The 23,562-nt window shown below is 42.3% G+C and overlaps 1 long non-coding RNA gene across 1 annotated transcript in view; it reads left to right on the top strand.

The window, feature by feature from the left end:
- Positions 1 to 23,284, top strand: part of LOC130294165 (uncharacterized) — a 43,046-nt gene extending 19,762 nt beyond the window's left edge. Inside the window, exons 3-4 of the long non-coding RNA XR_008848409.1 lie at positions 20,437 to 20,550; positions 23,005 to 23,284. This is a non-coding gene — a long non-coding RNA (uncharacterized LOC130294165). The remainder of the gene's footprint in view (positions 1 to 20,436; positions 20,551 to 23,004) is intronic.
- Positions 23,285 to 23,562: the final 278 nt, after the last annotated feature.

The following is a 23,562-nucleotide window of genomic DNA, read 5'->3' as shown; positions in this document are numbered from 1 at the left end:
GTGTGTTGGAGTCCTGAACCTGATCTCACAGGTGTGTGACCACTGCCAGACAGCAGCAGAGATGAGTTAGGCTTATGTTCACACAGAGAACTGTGCGGACATTCCACAGACAGTGGAGTGCTGGCAGAACATGCCGGTGCTAGGAACACTCGGAAAAGCTCATAGACGGCAATGAATCTCCGAGCCGAATCCGCAAAAACCCCGAAAAATAGGCTGGGGGGTTTCAGTAACAATGGTCCTCGCCCACACTGGTAACATCAGGCTGTTGCTGCTTAATTGGTATCATGTTGAGAATGAAAATATGGGGAACCCCACATGGTTTTTTTCATAAATATTTTCAGCATGATACCAACCAAGCAGCAACAGCCTGACGTTACCAGGGTGGGCGAACACCATTGTTACTGACCCTCCCGAGCCTAAATAACACCAGCCTGTTACCGCTTAAGTCCAAGAGCACCATTTTTGATGCTCTCAGCCTGTTGGTACAGCTCTTCCTGGCATCCCTGTGGCAGTGGGTACCAGGGTAATAATTGGTGTTTAGAGCTAACTGTTTTTGGTGCTAACGCTAAGCCCTGGTTTAGTAATGGATTCCGTCTGTAAGACGGCTTCCACTACTAAGCTTGTTAAGTAAATAAAAAAATTTAAAAAAAACACAACATGTTTAAAAACTTTTATTCCAAAAAACACTCCCCCACAAGCCCTTTGTTAACCATTTTATCAATAATAAACAAAAAACAAAACAATGAACGCTGGTCATTGACGCAATCCACTGAATACGAAGAAGTCCTTTGCATACATGGATCTGAAATGATAAAAAACAAAAACACGGAAATTGGTTAGTACATTTATGGCGCCCTCCCTTAGGGAAAACGTCCATAAACCAGAGTTTCCAAATAGCGAGCCTCCAGCTGTTGCTAAACTACAACCCCCATCATTTGTAATTTAGCTACAGCTGGAGTCTTGCAGTTTCTAAACTACAACTCCCATGATCAGAGTTGTAGTTTAGCAACACCTGGAGGCACCCTGTAGCTAAACTACAATTACCGTGATGGGAGTTGTAGTTTGGCAACAGCTGGAGGCACCCCGTTTGCGGTGCTTTGGAGGCAGTTGCAACTTTTTGTGCGCCTTTCGCACTTGTAAATCCCTGACCAATGCAAAGTGAAAACTGATATTTACTTTAGTAAGCTCTTCTGTTGCTTTTTGCTTACAGCCAAAAGTCGCACAAAAATTAGCTTAAATGGGCACTGTCATCAAAAAATTTTTTATATGTTGTATTACATATGTACTACAACATATCTCTAATATATTTTCATTATTTTTTTTTTTATTAAAACGTTTTAATTTACGTTTGAAAACCGGCCACTAGGGGTCTCCCTCCTAGTGGCCGGCTGCAGGCTGGCGTGACATCACGCCTGAATTTGAACCGATGCCGGCCGGGCAATCGGTCCGAATTCATTCAGCCTGCGCTAGCTCCCTGCCTGTCAATCAGACAGGCGGGAGCGAGCGCATTGGCTCCCTGGCCACTGCCGGGAGGCCACTCCTCCCGCACATGTCGCCACTGCTGCTGCCCCAGCAGCACGCTGCAGCTGCAGGACTCTGCGGCATGTAAGTATGTTTAGGGGGATCAGGGTTTTAACAAGGGGGTTGTGGGAGAGTGGGGTTTTAACACGGGGGGGGGGGGCGGGGGGGGGGGGAGCGTGGCGCAATGCCCATGGCCCTGACTTATTGTTTTCAACACAGGGTGCCTCCAGCTGTTTCACTACTAAAACTCCCAGCATGCCCTGACAGCCAATAGATGTCAGGGAAAGCTGGGAGTTGTAGTGGTGAAACAGCTGGAGGCACACCCTGTGTAGATGAACTAAGGGCGGAAGTGTCGGCCCCAGGAGGCATCAGTGACGTCGTGCCTGCTGGGGAAGTCTGCAAGGTAGTGAGCACACTACCAGGCAGAGAAAAAAGCATTTTTAATATAGTAAAAAAAAAAAAAAAAAAGCAGGGAGCGGGTTAGGGAGAGATGGGCAATAGGCAGGGACAGAAAAGAAAAAAGGATGGTGGGAGCTACACTTTAAGCGCACGTGCAACATTTTGTGCAATTTTTGTAAGAAAAAAAAACTGCTCTAAATCTCTTGATAAATCTCCCCCATTGACTTTTGGGACCTTACCTGCCAAGTTTTCAGTAAAAAACTCATAAGTTCATGTAGAGAACCTGATATGAATTACATTTAAGTCTCTGTTATACTGCATGCCGCAGGTGGAACTTTCTGCTGTATGTTAATTACTACTGAACTCTGATACACATGACTTCTTGGGTCTATTTGCTTGCTGACATGACTATTTGAAGGGTCCTGTTCTACATATGGTGAAGGATGGGGACAATTTTTGCTAGGGGAAAAAGCGTAGAAATTAATTTTGTTTTGAAGTTTCCAAACGGCTAAGTTTGTAAATGTGGTAAATGAGGTAAATGTGCAGAAAACAGTGCAAACCGCATTGCAGACAATGACTAAGGAGGATATTGTTGAAGCCCAGTTAATTGTCTTTGAATGAATGGCACATAGACATAAATTGCGTTTAGACCATTGGGCTGCAGTGCTGGCTCCCTACTTGACTGATGAGATGCAAGAAGCCTATTACGACCTCACTTGGCAGGACTCTAAAGAGTACAGCCAGTTAAAAGGGTATTCCAGGATTTTTTTTTTTATTATGCTACAGGGGCTTTAAAGTTAGTGTAGTTTGAAATATAGTGTCTGTACCTGTGATTGATGGTGGTCTCGCAATTCTTCTGTAATTTTCGCCCCAATATTTATTTTTAACAGCATACAAAATTACTGTTGTTTCATGTTTTCCCAGGTTGCAGTGTAGCCGAGACATTTCATAACTAGTCAGGTGATGACAGGAAGCCTGTCTTCTTGAATTGGTGGAGCAACCGCTGGGTGGGAGAGAAATCACTCTGCAACTAATTTTATTTTTGCAACAGCTGTAGGTACCCTGGTTAGAAAACATTGGTCTTTTGAATGGAATTCTGCGCATTTGTATTTCAATGGGTGGGGTGGCTGACGTGTGGGAAGAAGGGAAGGAAAACGACCTCAAACTTACAAACAAGGAACAATGTGATTTGTAGTTGGAGAAGGAAACTCCAACAGGAAATAGCCAGTTCACAAAAATATAGCCACAGTGTTATGATAATGTCACAACATAGCCATTTAGTCTCACGACAAACACAGATCCTTCCTAAGCATGTCTATTACTGTCTGGCAGGTATGTACTAAAGTCATCTTATGGTGGATAACCCCTTTAAAGACTCTTGCTCACTTGATGGATCAGTCTAGCAGTAAAGGCTAGCAAATGCATTTTGTGCAAAATTAAACTATGAAGGAGCTCCATGCCGGATTATGGGCGACTAAAGCCATCACACCTCCTCCATTCATGTCTATGGGAGGGAGCATAACTGCTGTATTTTAGCGACATGCCCCTCCCCATTGACATAAATGGAGCGGGCGTGTCGTGACGTCACAACCACGGTTGCCTGAAGCTGGCGTTCTGAACTGAACGTTCAGAACACTGGGGTAACGGCCCAGAGATCGCTGGGGTCCCAGCATCCAGACCCCCCCTGTGATCAGACATCTTATCTCCTATGTTTTAGATAGGGGATAAGATGTAAAGGGACAGAGTACCCCTTTAAGCCAAGGAGAGATAGAAACAAATACCTGTGGACAAGAAAAAAAAATGGAGCTGGGAACCAGTTCAAAACTTCAAGCCAGTCAAGTATTGTGTTGGGGATGTAATCGTAGGCACAAAGCAGCACACTGTCCTATGGTGGCAGAGCCCATGTGACTAGACGATGCTCCTTGTTTGGCCACACTGTCTGCAGTACAGAAACTGGGGGGACCTCACTTTTGCCCGGTGACTGTTAATTGCAACATGGTGACTGCACTCCTCGACTCAGGAAGCCTGGTAACTCAGGAAGCCTGTTTAGATAAAATGTTTCTTAGATGTTGATTCCTAGACAAGGCATGGGGGTGATGTGGGTTCATGGCGATGTAAAAGACTATCCTGTTGCTAGAGTTACCATAGACACTAAATGTGGTCATGTATCTCACAGAGTGGGCACAGTCAAAGGCTTAATGCATGCAATTATAATAGAACATGGTTTTTTTGTTTGTTTTGAGAGCTTTTGGGTAAAGTCACCTCTCCCAGTGGTAAGGTTATCAAAGCCAAGGATGAGTCTTCTGTGTATGAACCTATAAATCATGGTCTGCCCACTGAGGTGGTAGGGGAAATCACTGGTGCTTGATAATTTTCCCAAAGCCGTTTTGGCAGGAGACAAGGCTGAGACCACAGAGTCTGATCCAACCTTTGTCTGTTCTGGAGGTGTCTCAGGCTTATTTTGATACTGCTCAGTTACAAGACCCCACAATAAAAGTGCCTTGGAAAATGTGACTGTTCTTAAGGATATTCCCCACAGTCAGTCAAGGTTACCGAAGCCAACAATAAACTAATGGGACAGTAAGTGGTCCCAGGGCTCTTTAAAAAAATGGTGCTAGATATAGTCATTCTCATGTGTTGGGGGTGGGGTGGCATCTAGCTACATATAAGACCAGGGAGCATATCTTTTAGAGGTTCTATTGGCCAAGTTGATATTAAGAAATTGAAAACGATTTTAAATTATTAGGAATTAGTAATAGGAATACATAGGGGAGTACTACTGATGCTAGGGGATTTCAATATGGCTCAATGGCCATCCATGGATTCTACAACTTACAAACAATCGGTAGAACCAACACCATACGTCAAGACCCTAGCTACATAACGACTGTATGACCCCTGGAGAGTTCAACATGCAGGGGAAAGAGACTATACCTATTACTCACCCTGCCATAAAATGTATTCTAGGATAGATTATTTTTTATTAGAACAATTATGCTTACAATTGGTGGAATCAACTACCATAGGAGACATAACCTGGTCTGACCATAGTCCTATAATACTATTACTTAAAGAGCAGGTATAACGTACAAATGACTCGATTTGGCGTCTCAACGAAAAAGTGTTGCACCACTCAGAGTATCTGTCCGACACGATCCATATATTACATGATTATTTTAGTATTAACGACAATGGGGAAGTGCCGGACAGTACTCTTTGGTGTGCTCATAAGGCCTACTTACGGGGTCATTTTATTAAGCAAGCTTCACATTTTAAAAAAAGCACCATTCAGGAAGTTTTGGAGGCATAGCAGAAACTAACAGTATTATATATATTAAACAAAACTTCATTTAATTTATCAAGAGCTAAAGAAATATCTGAAATTACAAGCAAACTACACTCTTTACAAAGCTATAAATACGAAATGGCCCTAAAAAACTAAAATTAACACATTATTGGCACGGAAATAATCCCGGTGTGCTCTTAACAAAACAAGTAAAAGCTCAGCAGATAAAAAAACTGCATCCATTATATTTACAATGATAAGGGGGACAAGATTACAGACCCTAAAGGCATCACCGATACCCTATCTGAGTACTATAGTTCCTTATATAATCTTAAAAATGAACCCACTGAAGTACAACCAAAGCCTAGTACAATTTTGAGCTTTTTAGAACACCTGGAGCTCCCCCAAGCGACGCAAGATCAACTAGCTTCTTTATCCGCCCCAGTGACACCAGTTGAAGTATTGTGGGTTATTAACACCTTAAAACCAAACAAATATCCAGGACCAGGTGGGCTATCTAATGCATACTATAAAATGCACGGTTCCATTCTTGCGCCTTATTTGACCCGACTATATAATAGTATAATTCTACAAGGTAAATTTCCCGCTGAGATGCTTAAAGCCCTAGTAATTACCCTCCCTAAGCCTGGTAAAGCGTCAGATGTACCTAAAAACTTTAGACCAATCGCCCTACTAAATAATGACTTAAAAGTATACGCTTCTATATTAGCTAGTAGGTTGAAACCAATCTTACCATCTTTGATAACAAACGGACAAGTGGGATTTATCAGCGGCCGCCAGATTTCTGACGGAACTCACAGAATTTTGGATATTATCTCAGTGTTAGAGCAACGGCGAACGCCTTCTCGGCTCCTTACTTTGGATGCAGAGAAGGTGTTCGATCAGGTGCACTGGGGATATTTGATACAAGTACTTACTAAGTTTGGATTGGGGGGAAGTTTTGGGGAGGCAGTTAAGGCCCTCTATACCTTTCCCTCAGCAAATGTTTACACAGCAGGAGTGTTATCCAAAGGGTTTCAAATTACAAATGGTACGAGACAGGGGTGCCCCCTATGTCCTTTGATATTTGCATTAATTATGGAACCTTTGGCTCAATGCATCCGATTATCGAAGGAGATTTCGGGGGTAATAATTGGGGCTAAGGAACACCGAATTGGGCTCTATGCCGATGACATTATTCTATCTCTTACAGCCCCTCAAAAATCACTGGCGAGCATCTCTAAAATTATTCAGAAATTTGGGGAATTGAGCTATTATAAAATGAATACCTCAAAATATCTTATGCTAGGTATGGGAATTTCATCCAGCCTTAAGTGCAAACTTCAAAATATGTATGCATTTGAATGGTCGGACGATCAAATCCCATACTTAGGAATAGCACTCACCCCCAATATATTTAGAATGGTCCATGTTAATTACTCTGTATTAGTTACTGCATTGTCTCGAGACATATCTAATTACTCTAAACTTCCGAATTCATGGATTGATTGTATTGCAATCACAAAAATGATGTTGCTCCCCAAGGTAATCTACCCGTCCCAGTTCCTAAAGATAAGATGCAAATACTACAGCGCCTGCTTACACAATTTATATGGAAAAAAACTAAAAGTTAGGGTATCTCCTAAATTAATGTGTTTACCGTTCAGTAAAGGGGGACTGAGCTGCCCGGACTTATTCCGTTATTATCAAGCTAACCTGTTGGGTCAACTAAGACCATGGTGGACTAATGATAGATCTAAATTATGGGTCGATATAGAGACATCATTCATACCCTTAGAATCCCTTCCTATAGCACTGTGGGAAGCACGTATATCGAACAAAATACCATTAAAGCTTTGTCCTACAATGAAAGCTGGATTTCAAATTTGGTCCCACCCAAAAGTTTGGAACTTCTTGGTGACTTTAAGTTTGGGGGACATGCCGTTAGATGCCCTTCGGGCTTATATCCCTGATACCAATTTTTTAAAGTGGATAGCACAGAGAGCTGTAACATACTCAGATATAGCGGATGAAAAGGGGCTGCTAACATTAACATTTGGGCAAATTGCGCAGAAATTTTCTCTTCCTCACACAGAATTTTATAAATATTTACAATTGAGACATTTTATTTCATCTCTTCAGTTGCCTAACTTTAAAACAAAATCCATTTATAATAAACATTTTTGCAACCCCGATTTACCAACTGGGGGTCTTTCTAGGGCCTATCACTCCCTTTTGATGGAATAGACACTTCCTGACTGTTGTAAGAGATGGGAACGGGATTTGGGTAGGAGTTTCTCAAGAGATCAATGGAATTATACCTTTACAATAACAGCTAAAGTATCACACAATGCTTCTCACCTAGAAACTGCTAGGAAAGTCCTAGATATCAATGGTATCTAACTCCATATAGACTTTAGAAAATTTCCCCACTAAATTCTGTCAGGTGCTGGCGCTGCAATAAACAGGTAGGCAATATGCTCCATGTATGGTGGAAGTGTGAAGGGATATTGCCCTTATGGCAAAAAATGTATCTAACGTTATGTATAGTAATGGGCTACTCTTTGCCATGGGGTCCAGAAGTGGCACTATTACACTTAGGCTTGGATGATGTTCTGACTATAGATGTTGGAGTGGTAATACATTTTTTCCAATTCATAGGTTTTTTATTAAGTATGCAACATATAAAAAAAAATACAGAGAGCATATAATAAAAGACAATGAAGATACAGAGGTGACCTCGCAGGTCTAGGTATCGTAGACAATGCTCAAACCATAAAGAACATATAAAATAATGCCATTTTTATGTAAAAGGGAAGGTCTGGAGTGAGAAAGCAAGTGAGAAAAACAAAGAAGCAAGAAGGAGAACAGGGTAAAGAGAGCAGGAGAGGAGAAGTATGAACACGGAAGAAGCAGCCCATCAGGGCAGGCAAGAAAAGAAAAGTAAGAATCGAAAGGAGAAGGACCCAGAGCGAAAGGCATCCGAAGAACAGAAACTAGTCCAGGACAGCCATGTGGATGTGTAATGAGACATGTCAGGGGGGGGACACGGCCAGCAGTTCCTCCTTAGAGGCTACTTCAGCAACCCATTCTTCGACAGTAGGGGCTTCTTGAGAGCGCCAATGTCTCGGAATTACCGTTTTGGCTGCCTGTAGAAGATGTCGTAGGAGTGAACGTTTATATTTGGAGGCAGACATGGGTAACATGAACAACAGGACCGCTTCAGGTTCGTGAGGGACAGAGACACCAGTCACCGTATGCAGGATGGACAACACTGATTGCCAGAAAGAGGACAGGGTGGGGCAGCTGCACCAGATGTGAGTCATCGTGCCCTCGACAGTTCCGCACCTCCAACAGGATGCAAGGACCGATGGATACCAGCGGTGAAGCACCGAAGTTACTCGGTACTAACGGGAGAGAATTTTGAAACTGGTCTCCTGGGCCTTGATGGCCATCACCAACTTATGAGTCAAAGAAAAACAATGAGACCATTGCTCTGTGGAAAATTGACGTCCCAGTTCGGCCTCCCAAGCCGCACAATATGACGAGAGGGTCTGTGATCTAGGCAAGAGTAGAAGTGCATACAGGTGGGAAACGGAATGCTGAGGGCAGGAGGAGGCCATACAGAGTTGCTCGAAAGGGGATAAGCGAACGAGCACCAGGGAGAGCATCATGGAGAGTAGAGTAAAAGTGCTTCAGTTGCAGATATGCGAACACAGCACGTCGGGAGGTAATACATTTTTTAACGGCATCTAAATCGGCAATAGCATCTAAGTGGAAAAATAGGGAAGTGCCTGAGATACAGCAAATAAATAATATAACTTACCATAACTATATAATGGAACATTCCATTGCACGTGCTTCGAATCAATTATTTCAATTTAATAGATCCTGGGCGAAATGGCTAGAATTTATGGCCTTGTAAGATTAAATTTCACCCTACTCATCCCCTCTCCTTTGCAATCACTGTGATGTTTGTGATGTTTCTATAATGTTTTTGATTTTGTTTTTGTCTTGTTTTTTTGTTTTGTTTTGTGATTTTTTTGTAAATATGTATGTAAGATGGGAAAATGGAAAACATTGAAGAAATAAAAAGTTAAAAAATAAATAAAAATACTTTAAATCTTGTCCTTCCTGCCAGTTAAATACTCTAGTGTCTCATTTAAGGAGCCATTTGGTGCCCCTCACTTTCATTGAAATGCCATTTGACAAGATTGCCATGGATATAGTTTGGTCGTTAGCCACGTCTTCTAGTGGACATCAGTATATTTTGGTAGTTCTCAATAATGCTACCAGATACCCAGAGGTGATTAAGTAACACGTTTTCCAGGTGCATTGCTCATGAGTTGTTTCATATGTGCACTAGAGAAGGTTTTCCCAAAGAAATGTTGAAAGACCAAGGTACCCCATTTATGTCCAAGGTGATGAAAGAACTATGTAAAATAATAAAAATTAAACAGTTAAGAACTTCCTCATGTCCAAAAGTATACAAGTGCTGGCATCTTCACCGGGTATCCTGTGCTGTTCTGCTGGAGTTATTTACCAGCACAGGATACCCAGGACACCAGTACTTGTATACTGGTCAGGACAACAGTACTTGTATACTTTTGGACCTAAGGGAGCAAGTAAGTGCCAAAATGCGTTGTCCATTGTTTACGAATAAACCTTTATGTCCTGTGCTACTGTGGTGACTTCCTGTGCAAACTCAGTAGCAGCGTTCATATTAGACCCTTATTTTTCTCCTGTTTGCCACTTCCATTATTTATCCCCACCTTAGGGTATGCGGATAGGGTCCTTAAGTTGCATACTGCGATTACATTTCAACACCTTAGGTTGTCTCCACTCATACAGCTCAGACCGCTAAGGTCTGCATAGCACCAGTGGTGTGGTGGCGGGTCAAGAGCCCCCAGTGTTTTTTTTTATTTTTTTCTTTCTTATAAGCGTATTGGAAAATACCTTATAAAATACCTATAACAAGAGGCTTGGGTAGAAACCGCTTTTTGTACTATAGATGGATATTTTCAGTATGTCAGGATGCCCTTTGGGTTAAAAGGAGCCCCTGCCACACTTCAAAGGGCAATGGATTAGATTCTGATTCCCCAGCAGCCAACTTAAATGACATTTTCATCTTTAGCCTAGATTGGGGAAGACATTTGAGTAGGGTTCAGTTGGTTATAGACTTGTTTGGAGAAGCTGAGTTTACTGCTAACCCAGAAAAGTGAGCCATAATGATGAAAAAAGCTAAATACATATGCAACAATATGGGGAAAAAATTAATAAGCTTCAAGTCAATAAAGTAGAAGCAATACAAACCTGTCCTCATACAAAACAACAAACAAACAAACAGGTCAGAGCTTTCTTGGGCATTGCTTGTTACCTGACTGATCTTACAAAAGGAAAAAAGTCAATAAAGATACAATGGTCTGAGGCATTCAATGAAGCATTTTTCAAAGGAGTTTATAGTTCAAACAGATGCCTCAGAGGTTGGACTAAGGGCATTACTGTCTCAGGAAGTTAATGGGGAAGAACATCCAGTTATGTACCTGAGCAGAAAACTCAGTTCATGTGAGAAAAACTATTCTATGGTAGAGGGAGAGTGTCTCACAATAAAGTGGGCATTAAATTCTTTCAGGTTTTCCTGCTTGGTAGAAACTTTAGTCTTGTCTCAGCCCGTGTGTCATTAAAGGGGTATTCCGAGCAAAAACATATTATCCCCTATCCAAAGGATAGGGGATAAGATGTCTGATCGCGGGAGGCCCGCCGCTGCGACCCCCCGCGATCTCCCTTCAGCACCCGCATTCTATGTGGCAGCTGTGTCTCCAGTTTCGGAAACCTCCGTGCTTCCGGGACTGGGTACGTGACGCCACGCCCCCTCCATTCATGTCTATGGGAGGGGGCGTGACGGCACGTCCCCAGTACCGGAAACCCAGAGGTTTCCGAAACTGGAGAAGCAGCTGCCGCATAGAATGCGGGTGCTGCAGGGAGGTCACGGGAGGTCCCAGCGGCGGGCCCCCTGCGATCAGACATCTTATCCCCTATCCTTTGGATAGGGGATAAAATGTTTTTGCACGGAATACCCCTTTAAAATTGATAAGTCAAAATGCTGATGCCCTGTCAAGAGTCCACTGTACTGGCCGGGGTGGGTGCTAATCCCCTTGGGGATAAAATGGTGAATATGAGGTGTGTATCACTGAGGCTTCTTGCCCCAGCGACATAAGTGACAGAGTTGTTCTGAAACAAGATCAGTTTGTCTCTGGTATGTTAGATACTGATACACGGCAGCAAAAAGATTTAATTTTGGGACTTGGGTGAGAAGCTCAGAAATTCATGTTTATGTAAAGAACCCGATGTGAAGGACGTTTGATTTTCTGTTATACTGCATGCTGCAAGCTGAATATTATATAATTATTTGGAAATAAATTCTGAATAACTTGAGATTAATTGATCTAAATCCTTGCTCATCTGGGTTTAGGAGTACAGTGGGGAGAACAAGTATTTGATACACTGCTGATTTTGCAGGTTTTCCTACTTATAAAGCATGTAGAGGTCTGTAATTTTTATCATAGGTACACTTCAACTGTGAGAGATGGAAACTAAAAATCCAGAAAATCACATTGTATCATTTAAAAAATAAAATTAATTTGCATTTTATTGCATGACATAAGTATTTGATCACCTACCAACCAGTAAGAATTCCGACTCTCACAGACCGGTTATTTTTTCTTTAAGAAGCCTTCTTGTTCTCCACTCATTACCTGTATTAGCTGCACCTGTTTGAACTTGTTACCTGTAGAATAGACACCTGTTCACACACTCAATCAAACAGTCTCCAACCTCTCCACAATGGCCAAGACCAGAGAGCTGTGTAAGGACATCAGGGATAAAATTGAAAACCTACACAAAGTTGGGATGGGTTACAGGATAATAGGCGAGAAACTTGGTGAGAAGGCAACAATTGTTGGTTCAATTAGTAGAAAATGGAAGTTCAAGATGGTGGTCAATCTCCCTTGGTCTGGGGCTTCATGCAAGATCTCACCTTGTAGGGCATCAATGGTCCTGAGGAAGGTGAGGGATCAACCCAGAACTACATGGCAGGACCTGTCAATGACCTGAAGAGAGCCGGGACTACATTTTCTAAGAAAACCATTAGTAACACACTACGCCGTCATGACTTAAAATCCTACAGCACTCGCAAAGTCCCCCTGCTCAAGCCAGTGCATGTCCAGGCCCATCTGAAGTTTGCTAATGACCATCTGGATGGACGAGAGGAGGAATGGTAGAAGGTCATGTGGTCTGATGAGACAAAAAGTTAGCTTTTTGGCCTAAACTCCACTCGCCGTGTTTGAAGGAAGAAGAAAGATGGGTACAACCCCAAGAACACCATCCCAACCGTGAAGCATGGAGGGGGAAACATCATTCTTTGGGGCTTCTTTTCTGCAAAAGGGACAGGACAACTGCACCGTATTGAAGGGAGGATGGATGGAGCCATGAGAGCTTGGCCAACGAGTCACAAGATCTTGGCCAACAACCTCCTTCCCTCAGTAAGAACATTGAAGATGGGTCGTGGCTGGGTCTTCCAGCATGACAACGACCCGAAACATACAGCCAGGGCAACTAAGTAGTGGCTCTGTAAGAAGCATCTCAAGGTCCTGGAGTGGCCCCAATAGAACCTAATAAAAATGTTCTGGACCAGAACGCAATAGAACCCAATAAAAATGTTTGAAGGGAGCTGAAAGTCCATATTGCCTAGCGACAGCCACAAAACCTGAAGGATCTGGAGGAGTGGGGCAAAATCCCTGCGGCAGTGTGTGCAAACCTGGTTAAGAACTACAGGAAGCGTTTGATCTCTGTAATTGCAAACAAAGATTTCTGTACCAAATATAAAGTTATACTTTTCTGATGTATCAAATACTTATGTCATGCAATAAAATGCAAATACATTTTTAAAAGATCATACAATGTGATTTTCTGGATTTTTGTTTTAGATTCCGTCTCTCACAGTTGAAGGGTACCTATGATAAAAATTACAGACCTCTACATGCTTTGTAAGTAGGAAAACCTGCAAAATCGGCAGTGTATCAAATACTTGTTCTCCCCACTGTATGTAGGTATGCCTGACGCTCCCCCAGACAATGAATCGAGTGCATCCTGGGTCTCACTTGGTTTGACTGACTTTCATCTAATTGCTTTGGCAGCTTTGGTAGCTGAATTACCAACAGATACCACTGTTAAAATCTGTTTAACAGGTGGCAGATGTGTTGCAGAAATGCCTGCATCCCACATATCTAAAAAAGGGTTGTTCCTGCAACACATGCATGTACTTTTACCGACACCCTTCAGAAGTATAAATGAGGTGCAAAAATGTCCCTTAGGGAAATAATGATATCACTGGTTAAATTGATTGAGAAGGATTGGTTTGGCACTTAGGAGAGCTGTTATAAATATAAGACAAAGTCTGGCACATACAGCATTGGCAAAAACCTAGTTTGGCTCATAACAATTCAGAAAGAAAGTGGTTTAAAGTAGAAAGTTGTTAAAGGCATAGTCTGAAACATAAGGGATCCGAGGAAAGAGTGAACAGCTATACACTGAGCAGCGGTCTGGTGCATAGTAGAGCTGAACTGAAATAACTCATCAGGCTCATCCCACTGACAATCCGCTCCAAGCAATCCATACTTCCTCCAATGTCCAAGAATGGAAAAATAGCCAAATAGGAAAATGAAATTAGTAGAGCTCAAGGTTAACTGGACATTAGAAATTAATAAAAAATTTAATATTGTTTATTAAAAAGATTACATCAGTCAAAATATCATTAGACGCCACATCCCACAGGGCCCTTGTGGGTGTGGCCTTTATTTATAGTCTGTTATAAAAAACAATAAAATTGTGGATATACTATATACATATAACTGCCTATGGTACCATAAAATGTCCACAAATATTACTAATGCAGCAATAAGTATATTATTGTAAATCACCAGCTGATATTGTATACTGCAACAAAATCACAGTTCTCAATTGTAATATGATAATGCCGTGTATTATAAAGTAAAAACTTCTGCCCAGTATTAGTACAATAATCTGCTTAACCCCTTAAGGACTCAGGGTTTTTCAGTTTTTGCACTTTCGTTTTTTCCTCCTTACCTTTTAAAAATCATAACCCTTTCAATTTTCCACCTAAAAATCCATATTATGACTTATTTTTTGGGTCGCCAATTCTACTTTGCAGTGACATTAGTCATTTTACCCAAAAATGCACGGCGATACGGAAAAAAAAATCATTGTGCGACAAAATCGGAAAAAAACGCCATTTTGTAACTTTTGGGGGCTTCCGTTTCTACGCAGTGCATATTTCGGTAAAAATGACACCTTATCATTATTCTGTAGGCCCATATGGTTAAAATGATACCCTACTTATATAGGTTTGATTTTGTCGCACTTCTGGAAAAAATCATAACTACATGCAGGAAAATTTATTAGGGAAGGGGTTAAATGACCTTTATTAACACTTTTTTTTAACATTTTTTTTGCAGTGTTATAGGTCCCATAGGGACCTATAACACTGCACACACTGATCTCCTATGCTGATCACTGGCGTGTATTAACACGCCTGTGATCAGCATTATCAGTGCTTGACTGCTCCTGCCTGGATCTCAGGCACGGAGCAGTCATTCGCAGATCGGACACCGAGGAGGCAGGTAAGGGCCCTCCCGGTGTCCGGTCAGCTGTTCGGGACGCCGCGATTTCACCGCGGCGGTCCCGAACAGCCCGACTGAGCAGCCGGGACACTTTCAGTTTCACTTTAGAAGCGGCGGTCAGCTTTGACCGCCGCTTCTAAAGGGTTAATACCACACATCGCCGCGATCAGCGATGTGTGGTATTAGCCGCGGGTCCCGGCCATTGATGAGCGCCGGGACCGACGCGATATGATGCAGGATCGCGGCGCGATCCCGCTTTATATCGCGGGAGCCGGCGCAGGACGTAAATATAAGTCCTGCGCCGTTAAGGTGTTACAGGGGTACTCCGGCGCATAGACATCTTATCCCCTATCCAAAGGATAGGGAATAAGATGCCTGATTGCGGGGTCCCGCCGCTGGGGACCCCCGTGATCTTGCACGCAGTACCCCAGTTAAAATCAGTCCCCGGAGCGTGTTCGCTCCGGGTCTGATTACGGGGCAGGCGGCGCGTGATGTCATGCCTCCACCCCCGTGTGACATCACGCTTCGCCCCTCAATGCAAGCCTATGAGAGGGGGCGTTAGATGTCTAAGAGGGGGATAAGATGTCTTAGCGCCGGAGTACCCCTTTAATACTACCTAGCTAAAAAAGTCAGTATTAACAGAAATAGATATAGCGAGCCTATCCCAGAAGAACTATGAGTGTCAGTCTTCAATTGTATATATCCCTCAAGAGTAGAGGGGGGTAAATAGTAGTGATACAAATCCAAAAATTCTGAAGAAGAAAATAATGCAAATAAAAAGATGAGCATATAAATGCAATTACACAAAATAAAATATACATAAAAAAATAGAGATGAGCGAAGATACAGTGATTCGATTTGTCGAACTTCTCGGCTCGGCAGTTGATGACTTTTCCTGCATAAATTAGTTCAGCTTTCAGGTGCTCCGGTGGGCTGGAAAAGGTGGGTACAGTCCTAGGAGACTCTCTCCTAGGACTGTATCCACCTTTTCCAGCCCACCAGAGCATGTGAAAGCTGAACTAATTTATGCAGGCTAAAGTCAGCAACTGCCGAGCTGAGAAGTTTGAGACGAATCGAATCACTGTATCTTCGCTCATCCCTACTAAAAAACATACAAATAGAAATAGAAAATAAAATGAAGTAAAATAAGATGAAAAAATGAAAAAAATTATAAATAAAAAACAATCAAATAAAAAAAATAAAAAATACATGCAGGACAAAATATAACCAGTATGAAGAATTAAATGTAGAATACAGTAGGCATACAAATCAACAACACACAGATGAAATGTCTGTAGAGCTGTATAAGGCATAGTCTGGCATATATCAGAGTTGGCACATAAGTAATCTGGCACAGCATTGTTGAGAGGGGGTAGTCTGGCACTCACTTAGTTGTTACTAGCGTTTGACAAGAAGCGTGGCATGCATAGAAAAGATACGAGGTGCCATAATACTAACAACATATTGGTATTTGCTTCACACCAAAAGGCCAGAGATGGGAGGGAGCTCTGCTAGTACCTCATATCTCATGCCTGTAAAATAAATGTCTATAGATTGGCCTCAGGACTGGATTCTATGGTGATACTTGAGAATTCCTCTCCTAATGCCGATTATTAACCTTATAAATAATCCCTTTGTACCCCTGTATACTTTTCAAAGGTTGTTTGCAGGTTTTTGCTTACTGCAAAAAGTTGCCAAAAAACTATTTCAAGCGCCAGTGTTGTAAAAAAAAAAAAAAAGCTCTAAAGACAATGATAAATCTCTCTCATGGTTTACTGAGCAAAAGGGAAGATATAATATGTAGTACCAGCACTTCCAGGTTAGAGACAAGAATATTGTATCTTTTAGAAGCCTTAGAACATGACTGGGGATTTAAGGCTGGGTTACATATATCAGTTGTGCACTGGAGGGAAATTGATGCTAGAACTAATCCCATTGATTTCAATGGGACAGTTCACAATCATCCAGCGTCTCAATTTTGACGCCGGATGGCAGGACACGCTGGAGAGCACCATACAGAGGAATAGATATACAGATGTAGACAGTTGTTTTGGGGTTGTGGGCCCTCATCAGTGTACAGCAGAAGATACTGCATAACCCTTTCCCCAGTAGGTTGACTATCTACCTTGTAAATAAACCAAAAAGACCAAGAAAGCAAAAGGCACAAATGTTTCAAAGGGCCAAAACTTGACAAATGAGAACAAGCAACATTTTGCCTCCATACTGAGCCTTTCTCAAGCAAACAAAATGCCACATAGAAATAGTAAACTGATAAAATCATATCAAATTCATCAATAAATGACAGTACTATATAAATTGCATATAATAGTTTATCAGTTTACCCAACGCATATTAAAGTGACTAATACTTAAAGTGTACCTGTCATGTTTTTTATGCTACCTGAACCACCATCATTGGGGTGGTCCCTACCGCACCAGCCCGTACCAAACAGGTAGAGATTTATCAATCAATGCTGGTGGGTTGGGAAAAAGCTGCCTTGATGACTTGAGGTTCAGGCAGCATGAAAGGGATGGCATGTTGTCTTTAAAAGTGTTATTCGGGTTTCAAAAACTGATGGCCAATTTTAGGATAAGCCATTAATATTAGATTGACATTAGGGGCGTAGCATACGGGGGAACATGGGCAGTTACCTCAAGTGCAAAGTTTTTAGTGGCGCAAGAAGTGATGGGTACAGTAAATGCGTCACCACTCAATACTGTACAGGAGCAGAAAGTCCAGCGATAAAATTGATTATTGTAGTGTAAACTCTGCATTAGGTGCCTAAGGTAAAGTATTTACTCCACCGAAAATAAATTATTTTCTTTTGTGCTGATTGTTCACTTCTGATTTATACCTGACATCTTAGCATATAGAAATAGTAAATCTGTAATTACCAGTAAATCTGTATTATCAGTTATTAATGAGTAATTATAAAGACAGATCAATGGCGGTGTAGAAATAATAACAAGTGCAGATTAATTGTCATCACTTTATTGCTTCATTGATCACCGGAGTTGCGCAGATAGGATTTTGATTTATTGGAAAATACATTACTTAGTAAAAATATAAAGAAAAACAAGTGAAAATAATGTAGCTTAAAAGCCATGAGATATAGCACTGCCTGAATATGCCATGATACAGTAATGGATCTAAAACCTGTGAAAGTACGTCACCCCTAAGTAACGGTTGTGGATTTATGCTTAATTATTTTTACGACAATATAGTCATAGCGAGCTGGAACTCAGGGGGGGGGGGGGGGGGGAAGTTATATTTGACCTGCTGGATACTTGGATTCCAATTGCTCATATTTCCTGAAATAACAAAAATAACAGGACAACGTGGTGCAGACACAGAAATACAGATGATTTAATATGAAGTGGAGAAAAGGTCATTATGACTGCTACATGATGTTATTCTAACCCAGTCACTGTCTTCAGATAGAGATGGAATACAGCTTTTCCCATAGAAAGCAGGAAGGGTGAGGATGCTGCATACAGAGCATTTTCTGTGTGTATAGTGTTGCTATTCTGCCTTTTCAAGGTAGCCAAGACAACAGACCTGTCATCTATCATCCAGTCCTTCTATAATAATAATGAAATGACTCTGCCGACCAGGTCACAGTCCATACAGTAAAGCTGACAGTGAGTTATATTTAACAGAAAATATTAGCCTGCTGTGTGGACTCCAGTGACCAGTACGCAAAAATAATTCAAATATTATTTAAACCAGGCAGCTAGTAGTTATGCTTTTCTAAAATTACCCTTTTAAAGGACAACTGCAGCCATAACAACTTATCCCCTATCCACAGGATAGGGGACAAGTGTTTGATCGCAGGGGGTCTGACCGCTGGGACCCCCTGCGATCTCCTAAACTGGCCCGATATTGCTGCTCTCTGAAAGTGGCTAATGCGCGTAGCGTCAAACTCAGTGAGGTCGACGGTATGCCCCCTACCCATACAACTCTATGGGAGAGGCAGGGATGCAGAACTACATGGAGGAGGCGTGTCGGTTGCAGTGCCATGCTGCGTCTGACACGCCTCCTGCATGGGAGAGCTGCGGCAGAGCCGTGGCACCGTGCAGGGGATTGCGGGGGGCCCCAGCATTCGGACCCCCCGCAATCAGACACTTATCCCCTATCCTGTGGATAGGGGATAAGTTGTTATGGCTGCATATTTCCTTTAAGAAAAAAACAGATAATAAGCAGGGGTCCCTAGTCACGCCATCCTCTGGAGTACTCCTCACAGCTGACAGGATTTACCAGTGAGTCCTTTACATCCCAGCATGGTCAAGATTTGTACAATAGGTGTACAATTCCTAAACTACACTGCTCACAAAAATAAAGGGAACACTAAGATAACACATCCTAGATCTGAATGAATGAACTAATCGTATGAAATACTTTCGTCTTTACATAGTTGAATGTGCTGGCAACAAAATCACACAAAAATTATCAATGGAAATCAAATTTATCAACCCATGGAGGTCTGGATATGGAGTCACACTCAAAATCAAAGTGGAAAACCACACTACAGGCTTATCCAACTTTATGTAATGTCCTTAAAACAAGTCACAATTAGTGTTGCTCGTGAATATTCGCAATTCGAATTTTATTTGCGAATATCGCATATTCGCGAATTCGCGAATATTCGCGAATATAGCGCTATATATTCGTAATTACGAATATTCGTATTTTTTTTATTTTTATTTTTTTTCACAGTACACATCAGAGTGATCACCCCTCTCTGCTTCCAGCTTATGTGGTGTAAGAAGGCTCTAATACTACTGTGTGAGACCGGTGTGCGAATTTTCGCAAATGCGAAAATTTGCATATGCTAATTTTCGCATACGCGACTTTTTGCTTATGCTAATTTGTGTATATGCAAATTTTCGCATATGTTAATTTTCACACACGCGAATATTCGCATATGCGAAAATAAAACGAGAATATTACGAATATGACGAATATTCGCGAATATGACGAATATTCGTCCATATATTCGCGAATATTCGCGAATTCGAATATGGCCTATGCCGCTCAACACTAGTCACAATGAGGCTCAGTAGTGTGTGTGGCCTCCACATGCCCGTATGACCTCCCTACAACACCTGGGTATGCTCCTGATGAGGTGGCGGATGGTCTCCTGAGGGATGTCCTCCCAGACCTGGACTAAAGCATCCGCCAACTCCTGGACAGTCTGTGGAGCAATGTGGATTTGGTGGATGAAGACAGACATGATGTCCCAGATGTGCTCAATCGGATTCATGGGAACGGGCGGGCCAGTCCATAGCATCAATGAATTCCTCTTGTAGGAACTGCTGACACAATTTCAGTTTTCAGTTTGGCAGCCAGACATACGTATTAGTATGTTACTGTCTTCACCGCTAATAGGCAAAACAGTGGCCATGATCAGACACAATGATAAAAATAATTAAAAAACAGTAATATTTTAGCATGTCAAATAATGTTATATAATAGTTACATGATTTAGTTATGCCTCCTGCAGATTTAATGCACATATTTTTTTTCATGCAGATCTGCAACAAACACACAGGAAAAAACTGCACATGTGGATTTTGGCGCAGATTCAAGGTGGATCTTACCCCTATGCACAGAAAATTTTGAAATCAATCACAAATCCACACTATAGTAAGCGTGCTGCCACTGAAAATCAGGTTAAAATGCTGATAAAATTTATGTTTTTTTGGATCATACACTGCTCAAAAAAATAAAGGGAACACTTAAACAACACAGTGTAACTCCAAGTCAATCACACTTCTGTGCAGCACTGATTGACAATCAATTTCACATGCTGTTGTGCAAATGGAACAGACAACAGGTGGAAATTATAGGCAATTAGCAAAACACCCCCAATAAAGGAGTGGTTCTGCAAGTGGTGACCACAGACCACTTCTTAGTTTCCTGGCTGATATTTTGGTCACTTTTGAATGCTGGTGGTGCTTTCACTCTAGTGGTAGCATGAGACGGAGTCTACAACCCTCACAAGTGGCACAGGTGTAGTGCAGCTCATCCAGGATGGCACATCAATGCGAGCTGTGGCAAGAAGGTTTGCTGTGTCTGTCAGCGTAGTGTCCAGAGCATGGAGGCGCTACCAGGAGACAGGCTAGTACATCAGGAGATGTGGAGGAGGCCGTAGGAGGGCAACAACCCAGCATCAGGACTGCTACCTCCACCTTTGTGCAAGAAGGAGCACTGCCAGAACCCTCCAAAATGACCTCCAGCAGGCCACAAATGTGCATGTGTCCACTCAAACGGTCAGAAACAGACTCCATGAGGGTGGTATGAGGGTCCGACGTCCACAGGTGGGGGTTGTGCTTACAGCCCAACACCGTGCAGGACCTTTGGCATTTGCCAGAGAACACCGAAATTGGCAAATTCGCCACTGGCACCCTGTGCTCTTCACAGATGAAAGCAGATTAACACTGAGCACATGTGACAGACGTGACAGAGTCTAGAGACGCAGTGGAGAACGTTCTGCTGCCTGCAACATCCTCCAGCATGACCGGTTTGGCGGTGGGTCAGTAATGGTGTGGGGTGGCATTTCTTTGGGGGGCTGCACAACCCTCCATATGCTTGCCAAAGGTAGCCTGACTGCCATTAGGTACCGAGATGAGATCCTCAGACCCCTTGTGAGACCATATGCTGGTGCGGTTGGCCCTGGGTTCCTACTAATGCAATACAATGCTAGACTTCATGTGGCTGGAGTGTTTCAGCAGTTCCTGCAAGAGGAAGGCATTGATGCTATGGACTGGCCCACCCATTTCCCAGACATAAATCATGTCTCGCTCCATCCACCAACGCCACGTTGCACCACAGACTGTCCAGAATATGGAGGATGCTTTAGTCCAGGTCTGGGAGGACATCCCTCAGGAGACAATCCGCCACCTCATCAGGAGTATGCCCAGGCGTTGTAGGGAGGTCATATGGGTACATGGAGGCCACACACACTACTGAACCTCATTGTGACTTGTTTTAAGGACATTACATAAAGTTGGATCAGCCTGTAGTGTGGTTTTCCACTTTTTTTGAGTGTGACTCCATATCCAGACCTCCATGGGTTGATAAATTTGATTTCCATTGATAATTTGTGTGTGATTTTGTTGTCAGCACATTCAACTATGTTAAGACAAAAGTATTTCATACAATTTGTTCATTTATTAAGATCTAGGATGAGTTATCTTAGTGTTCCCTTTATATTTTTGAGCAGTGTATAATATTTTCCTAAGGAAAAGGATAGGTGGGTGTAAATCAAGCAACTCTCACTTTGGACATTGTTCTTTTTGTGAAGACTAGTCTGTCACTTTCAATTGTTGTTTTGCAGAGGTACTACCAGGGGATATTGTTGTGCTCTGACTATTCACATTTATTATTGTTTGATGTTATGCTGCACTCTTTATGTGTTTTGCTTAGTTTTATTTATAAGTGCTGTAAGGAGGTGGATTGTAGAACCTAGTGGCACTGCCATGTTGGATTGTGGTGGCTGGCAACAGAGCTGAAGGTCTCTTGAGCTAACTGAAAGTCGTCTAAGGATATAGAGGTACAGGCATAAGCTGCGCTTAAGACATGTGTGGCATGAGCCCAATGCTATCATGCAGAGGGTCAAGGGCCCTGCAAAGTGGTAAAAAGGCAGTACACTTGACCCCAAGGGGAGTGTGTGAGAAGACAGGCTTGGAATGGGCAGAGTTAGTGTTTTTGGTCCATAGGCATAGTAGGCCTGGGTCTCTGTATTAGAACTTGCTCTGCAGCAGAGACAGGGGAAATGGATGCTTAGGGTAAGCTCACAAGTGCATAATGTGCAGTTCTGTGCCTCTGCTTTCTCTGAGCCACGGTCAGCCTGGGGAAGGCCTGCCTGAAGCTTTAGGGCCTGCAGAGAAAGAAGTGAGAAACACCCTTGTGAAGTGCCATAGCTTTCACTGAGCCACAAGCGGTACAAAGGCTTGACAAGGGCTACTGCTGCCGAAACGTTGCATTTGTTTGTGGGTAAATAAAAGACTCCAGATTTTACACAAGATCCTGAACCTGCTTGGTGCTGTGATTTTTGGACTTTGCTGTTTATATAACATATATCTTTTATTTCCTAAGGTGGATCTGTTAGCAGGAAAACATTGATGTAAATAAGCTCATGACTCAGAATTGCAGGCATACATTTCATATGTCAATAGTCCTCTGCAGTGCTGAGATTTTGTGATTTTGTGTCAGCCTTTGTGTTTTTATGCAAATGCAACCCATGGAACACTATAAAAAAAAAAACAAAATGCTGTGTATGAATCCAGTCTACAATGTTCACCATCAATCACTGTTTTGCCTACCACGATATTGTTGACATGTTGGGATCCATTGATGTCATTTATAACACCCTCTGTCCCAGCCCCATTATCATTGGCTCTAACAGAGCTGGACCTCTGTGGTAGTGTTGCTCGCGAATATTCGCAATTCGAATTTTATTCGCGAATATCGCATATTCGCGAATTCGCGAATATTTGCGAATATAGCGCTATATATTCGTAATTACGAATATTCGTGTATTTTTTTTTTTTCATTTTTTTTTTTTTCACAGTACACATCACAGTGATCATCCCTCTCTGCTTCCAGCTTGTGTGGTGTAAAGAAGGCTGTAATACTACTGTGTGAGACCGGTGC

Source organism: Hyla sarda, chromosome 10, assembly GCF_029499605.1.
Source record: "Hyla sarda isolate aHylSar1 chromosome 10, aHylSar1.hap1, whole genome shotgun sequence".
Lineage (NCBI taxonomy): Eukaryota > Metazoa > Chordata > Amphibia > Anura > Hylidae > Hyla > Hyla sarda.
Note: the sequence above shows the minus strand (reverse complement) of the source record. Positions and strands in the feature narration are given on the sequence as shown.